Here is a 7,103-nt window from a genome sequence, read left to right as displayed (position 1 = left end):
CTTTTATGCTGCCTTAGTACCTTAATGTGCCTTTTGGAGATTCAAAGTTCTGGTCACCATTCACTTGCATTGAATGGACCAACAGAGCTGAGATATTTTTCTAAAAATCTATGAAAAATATAACTTCTCTCATCATTTACTCACCCTCATGCCATCCCGAAAGTGTATGACTTACTTTCTTCTGTAGAACACAAACGAAAGATTTTTATGAGAATATCTCAGATCTGTAGGTCCATTCAATGCAAGTTAATGGAATATGAAAATGAATGGTGGCCAGAACTTTAAAGATCCAAAAATCATATATAAAGGCAGCATAAAAGTAATCCATACGACTCCAGTGGTTTAATCCATGTCTTCTAAAGCGATATGATAGGTGTGGGTGAAAAACAGGTCCGTATTTAAGTCCTTTTTTACTATAAATTCTCCTCCCTGCCCAGTAGGTGGCGATATGCATGAAGAAAGTGAATCGAAAAATAAAAGTAGAAAAGTGGAAGTGGATAGATGGATTTAATCACTGGAGTCGTATGGATTATTTTATGCTGCCTTTATATGATTTTTGGATCTTCAAAGTTTTGGCCACCATTCATTTTCATATTCCAATATCATAGATATTCTTCTAACATTCTTCACTTGTGTTCTGCTGAAAAAAAGAAAGTCATATGAATCTGGGAGGGAATGAGGATAGAAAATGATGAGAGAATTTTCATTTTTCGGTGAACTATCCTGTTGAAAAAGGATTTGGAAATTTCGGGATCAGAACTGGGGAGACCTAAAGGAAAACTTCTCTAAATTGTAAAAATCAGAACTACAGAAAAGTATAACACACAATATAACTATAAACCCTTTTACGATCTTCTCTTGTTACTCAGCTAATGCAGTTTATTGTTCTTGTTTAAAAATACTCTTGAGTTTCTCTCTGGCATTTCTGTCTAGTCTCTGTCCAGTGGTATCTCACGATTACTCCTTGTTCATGTTTGCTGTAGAAAACCATCTTCAATGCCAAAGACATAGCAGTGTTCCTTTGAAGAGTCTAAGTTATGCTATGTTTTATACATGTATCATTTTATTATAGTAGTTTGTAGAATAATTTGCATTTAAAGCCTTTGGATTCAAGAGCATTGCATCTTCTGCTGGCATTCAGCACCTGCCACAAATATTATTTCAATACTTATTGGCATATATTTTGATAATTGTAAATAAGCAAATGTTAGCGTAATTATTATCCTATTCCAAATCAAATGTGAAATTTTTATGTAATTGATTTGTTAATTACATTTGTAATAATATTTTACTATATTTAACTTACTACTTTTAAATAACAATATGCATTATTTTAATATTAATGTAAATAATGTAATATAACGTGTATATTATTGTGTACAACATAAATAGATACATTTGAACATATTTATTATTTAAAGGATGGTCTGGCCTGGTTATTACTGGTCGACTCTAATTTACCCGGGCTTTTACCCGCCTCTCTCATTTGTCAATCACAACCACTCAAACTATCGGAAAAACGACAGAGGCAGCAAATAAACCCTATGGAATGATATTCCGGACATTATTCCATATAAACAACCTAAAGGCTATGTAATATCTCTTCATCTGCACTGAAACAAGCTCTATACGTTGTCAATCAAAGGGTCGCGACTATATACGCTTTATAATTGGTCAGCCAGGCCCATTGCGTTTAAAGGGGGAGTTTTCAAGGGAGCAGGTGAATTTCTGCATCTGGGAATGCCATTGGCTGGAATGCTCACATTCTTTGTTCCTATAGGTTTGTACAGACTGTCAATCAAATGAGGGCGGGGATAAACAGACTTCGCGGCCATGTTGAAATTTGCTATGATGACAGTTACTCTTTAGGAAAATTGTTCAACTCACAATACATTGCTGACAATTGTTTGGGGAGTTTTTACAGAAACATAGTTGCAGTCTACGCGGCGCCCACTCGAGAGTATCATTCATTCCAGTGAATTTCCTTGATCCAGGAAATGGATCAGGATGAGAGGCAGAGAAAATTAGAGGCTGGACGAGCAAAGGTAGGCGCTAACATAGTCTTGCAATATACACTTTATACAAAATATACAATATATTTGATCATAATATGCATAAATATATCTTATTTATTAAAAACGCTTGATAAAGAATTATATAGGCTATCTATATATATATATATATATAATTATTCTTTTAAATTACTTACTAAAGTAATACTGGATTTAGAGGGCAGCAGACCCAAAACAGCAACTATGGCAAATATACCAGGGCACTACATATAAGGCTCTTGAAGACCCGTAAAAGCATAATGCTACCTCAATAACTGCTATGTGCATAGAACACTATCTCATAGTATGTTATGTTTACGTCTTTAGAAACTGTTATCTTTTTGCACTACTGAGTACTGGTCGGCGCTGCACTGTCTATTGTCCTGTTCATTGTCAGAAATTTCTTGTACTGTCCCGTACCTTTTGCACATGTTTGCATGTGCACTTTATATAGGTATATATAGCTACTTTATATAGGTATTTTATTTAGTTGTGTAGTCTCATGTGGTCCTGTGTTTGTCCTATGTTGTTTTTATGTAGCACATGGTCCTGGAGGAATGTTGTCTCGTTTCGCTGTGTACTGTACTAACTGTATATGGTTGAAACGACAATAAAAACCGCTTGACTTGACACGCCATGATTATTCTAATTGCCTGTATTCTATTTCTGGTTTCAAGATGCCAAGTAAAAACTGCCGAAACGAGCGATACAGAGGAGAACAACAACCATTTAAGTGTTACTGGGTGTAAAAATTTATTTCATGCTCAACTTGTGCAATTGTTGGCTGTCATCACAACTCTGAATAATTAATCAGGGATAGGAGGGTTACTTCTGAAAGGTATTCCACTACAGATTACAGAATACATGCTATAAAATGTAATTTGTAATGTGTTCCATTAGATTACTCATGTCGGTAACGTATTCTAAATTCTTTGGATTACTTCTTCAGCAGTGGCAGATTTTTTTCACTTTTTTTGACTATTAAAAACTGACAAAATACACATGTTAAAAATACTTTCTCTGAAAAACCCAAATATCTCATGCAGTGTTGTTTCTAAAACAAGATCAATCAAACTGATTTTGTTTTAAGGATTTTTAGATATTTTTACAGGAAAACAATACAAAACTTATCAAAAATAAGATTTTTGTCGTAATATCAAAGGTCTTACTAGAAAATCAGAAATTATGATCCAACGTGAATTTTCTTGATAAAAATATGATCGTTGCTGGTAACGTGCACGTAAAATGGCTAGAAATAGCATTTTAGCTTAGCGTAAAGCTGACAATTTACACAAGGTTTATTTCTATTTCTTCTGCTCCAAATGTACTTCAAACTTCTCTGTCTGCTCGTATGAATGTAACACATCATAAGAAAGTGTTTCACCGCTGTTCAAATGTACTTTGATCACATAATTTATATGTATACATGTTTTCCATCTGAAAGGACTAAATATTAAATTAAACAAATGACAATATAATGCAAAGTAATCTCTTCGTTGATCAAAATACTTTTGAATGTAACTGTATTCTAAATACCAATGATATAAATTGTAACTGTAGTGAAATACATTTACTTATATTTTGTATTTGAAATATGTAATCCCATTAAATGTATTCCATTACTCCCCAACCTGTAATTTAATGATATCAACGTAAACTCACCTCAGACCATCACTTTGTGCCATCTCAGGTGAGGCACTGTCTATAAAAAAAATGGTCATCTCAACTCTGAGAATCTTCTTTTTTTGGACTATTTTTACAAATGTAATACCTTAAACATTACATTATACGCAGATACATGTGAAAACACTGGAGACCGGAAATTGAAAACAGTCGAATCGTGGAACACTTCTGCGTTCAGGAAAAAGGTGGATACTTCTAACACTTATTATAACGATTATTCGACTATTATTGCAACGATTAATCAGTAGCTCTTAACCAATTATTCAGCTTGTGCCCCGAGTTAAAAGATTGTATTAATGTGCTTACTAATGATAAAGGTCAAAATCATCTTTTAAAAATACCTCTAAATGACATTCACTGAATAAAAGGAAAAGTAAAACTTTTTATTAAGTTTAATTTAGTAAACAAATTCACTACAGAAAATCCTACTGTTATCAATGTTTTTCTTGTTTTCCATTTTAAAATCATCTAAAAATCCTTAAAATAAGATACATTTACTTGAGACGCAACACGTAATGTATTTAGACTCTCTTTAAGAGAATGTATCTTATATATAAGTGTATTTTATATAGGTGTATTTTTTCACTTTGTTATACTTCTGCAAGTGCAGTAAAGACAAAATATACTAATATTCAAGATCTATTCTATAAAAGCAAGTCTAAATATCTTCTATGCTGCTTTACTGGTGAATGCATCTTTTTTAATGGATTTTTAGACATTTTAAAATATTTGTATTTTTATATTATATTCAACATTCTCAGATAACAATTTTTCTGCAGTATAGCTGCTAAAGTAAATGTACGTTGTTTTAAAGGAGTTTTAGATATTTATATTGGAAAACAAGCCAAAACAAATCAACATATTTTGTTGCAGTGTATAATGGGGCGAAGACTTCCTCTCTCACCTTTCTGTTCTATTCAATCCATCTTTAACTCACAAAAAACAAACTCTCATTAATAAAGCGGCATATTGCCAATTTTCATCATAATTAGAAATGCACATTGACGCATATTATGATTCAATAAGTCGCGAGCAATCACGTTATAATCTAGCTGCATTAAACTCAAGGGATTAGCGTCCCCGTGACAGAGTGCATCAGCCGGATGCAGTTTCAATCTCTCCCCCTTAGATCGGGATGTTTGCGCAACTCATAGAAGTGGCAATGACTGCACAGAAATGCCAGTTTCAGAGTTTGTAGTTATTTTCATGGTCTGTTCCATATTATTTGAACTTTAATAAAGCTATAATGCATTAAATATAACTGCATTAAGGATGTAACATGGGCTGTTTCCTTTAAAGACTCTCGAAGAGCAGGTTTTGCTTCAGCGGAGCGGCAGCTCTAGCTCCACTTATTCCACAACGAAAGTGCTTCTGTATTTGTGCATTATAATTCCCTCATACTTTGCGATCTACATCAGCTGAAGCTGTTTGGAAAGTTTAGAGTGCATCTGGACTGTGATCTGTGTAAGTATTCCTCTCCTCAGTCAGGCGCGGACTGCAGTGCTGCTCTCGTGTCATCATTCGAGTTTAATGTAATCTCATTTTACGTTACCGTAAATGAGATCAAACAACTACTCGCCAACGAAAATTTGTCGACAATTTTTTTTTCAATGGATGTAAACGAGACAGTGTCCTGATTATTGCATCTGCAGTATTTGCCACTATTTCAGACACTGCTTGTGGCCAACCCAGGCTCTCTTCAAATCTTCATATTATGTGATGTGACAGTCAGTGGGCAAATGAGCCAATGTAATCCAGCAAAGTTGCCTGCTCTTGTAATTTCAGGTGTTTTTATACTCTGATCTGGGTCTGAGGACTTGTCTACAGGGCAGCTCCAGTTAGGTCATGGTATGCATGTTTATGTCAATGGTTTGAGTGTATTTGCTCCTCCTCTTCCTCCACCTCTACATTTTCCTTTGGTTCTGATTGGGCTATTCAAAGAGCATCTCTGCACTTTGTGGCCCTAGTTCTCATAGTCGTAGACCTGCCCAGGAATCATATGGTGTTCTGTTTGGCTGATGGATTGTCACGTCACTGATGGTGAATTTTACTGCTGCAGGGGTTATGCTGATCTTTGTTCATGGAAGCACCATTGTCAGATTTTGTCGAGCAGGGCTCATACAAGCTTGCTTTAATCTGAACTAAGCTTCTTAAGGCAGCTGTGAGAAATGTTTTTGTGGAATTGTGAGCGTTTTGGGCATCACATTTCCATGTTTAAGAGTTAGGAATACTTTAAAGAAGGAAGAGGAGAATATGAGTTGCAGAAGATCAAGGACTGCAACTTTCCTGTGCTGAGAAAGATCATGTGTTTGGATATAGGCTTTTTTAATCTGATTTTCTTGCTTTGTGGATTTACAAGCCCCCTAAAATGATGTTGCCTTATTCTCTAATGTGGTTCTGTCCATTGGACATTGTTTAGTTTAGTTTGTATGAGATTAGTCAGCCCAAGTGGGAAATGCTTGGTTCTTTTAGGCATCCATTTGACATAAGTCTTTTAAGCCCAGCAGCATGCTGATTCTATGTTCTTGCTACCTCATCCTGACATACATTTCTGTGTGCCTGTCTCTCAACCTGTGGCGCAGCTTGCTCAATTTAGACAGCGACAGACGAAAAGCGAAAGTTCGAGGACGCAGAAAAAGACGGCGAAGAGGAAGGGCCAGACTCTCCAGGCGAATGACCTATCAGCACAAGAGCGCCACCTAGAAGAACCACAAACGAGCTATAATCATGGCAAGATTAACAAGGGACACTTGGAGGTTTGATCATTTATTTATGTAATTCAACCAGGTTTGTGCTGCAGCTGATTAAAAAAAGCACTAGCTTAAATATTAAAGAAATAATACAGTTCAAGCAGAAAGGTATAATTCACTTGACAACAATTTGAATGAGTAATGGATCTGTTTACACTTTCACCTTTTTAGTTTATTGAATTTGTAGGGTAGTCTACATGGTTCAAATGTTCTTTTCTACAAATGTCAACTGTTTCCTTTCCACTATGCATTTTTAACATTTTAATGTTATTATTTGGCCTGTTAATCGATTAAATATTTTATTCCAAGTAATTGCGTGACATGCCGATTAATCATAATTACACTTATACATCAATATTACCTTAGAAAGTTAAATTATTCAAATAATAAAAAATATGCCTTTTAATAAATATAATGGTTCTGTTTTTATTATTATAATAATTCAGAAATATATTGCATTATTGTTGAAGTCGAGGAAAGCATTGGCGGCAGGGGGTTGTGGTAGTCCCAGGGCATTAACGTTATAACTTCCATCCATCCTAATGGAAGTTTAATTTATCCTTGTACTTTAATTATAACTTGACTGCAGCCATCAACCCCTCCTTGTATTATATTAAGA

The sequence above is a fragment of the Xyrauchen texanus genome, chromosome 13 (genome assembly GCF_025860055.1).
Source record: "Xyrauchen texanus isolate HMW12.3.18 chromosome 13, RBS_HiC_50CHRs, whole genome shotgun sequence".
Classification (NCBI taxonomy): Eukaryota; Metazoa; Chordata; class Actinopteri; order Cypriniformes; family Catostomidae; genus Xyrauchen; species Xyrauchen texanus.
This window is presented reverse-complemented; position numbering follows the sequence as displayed.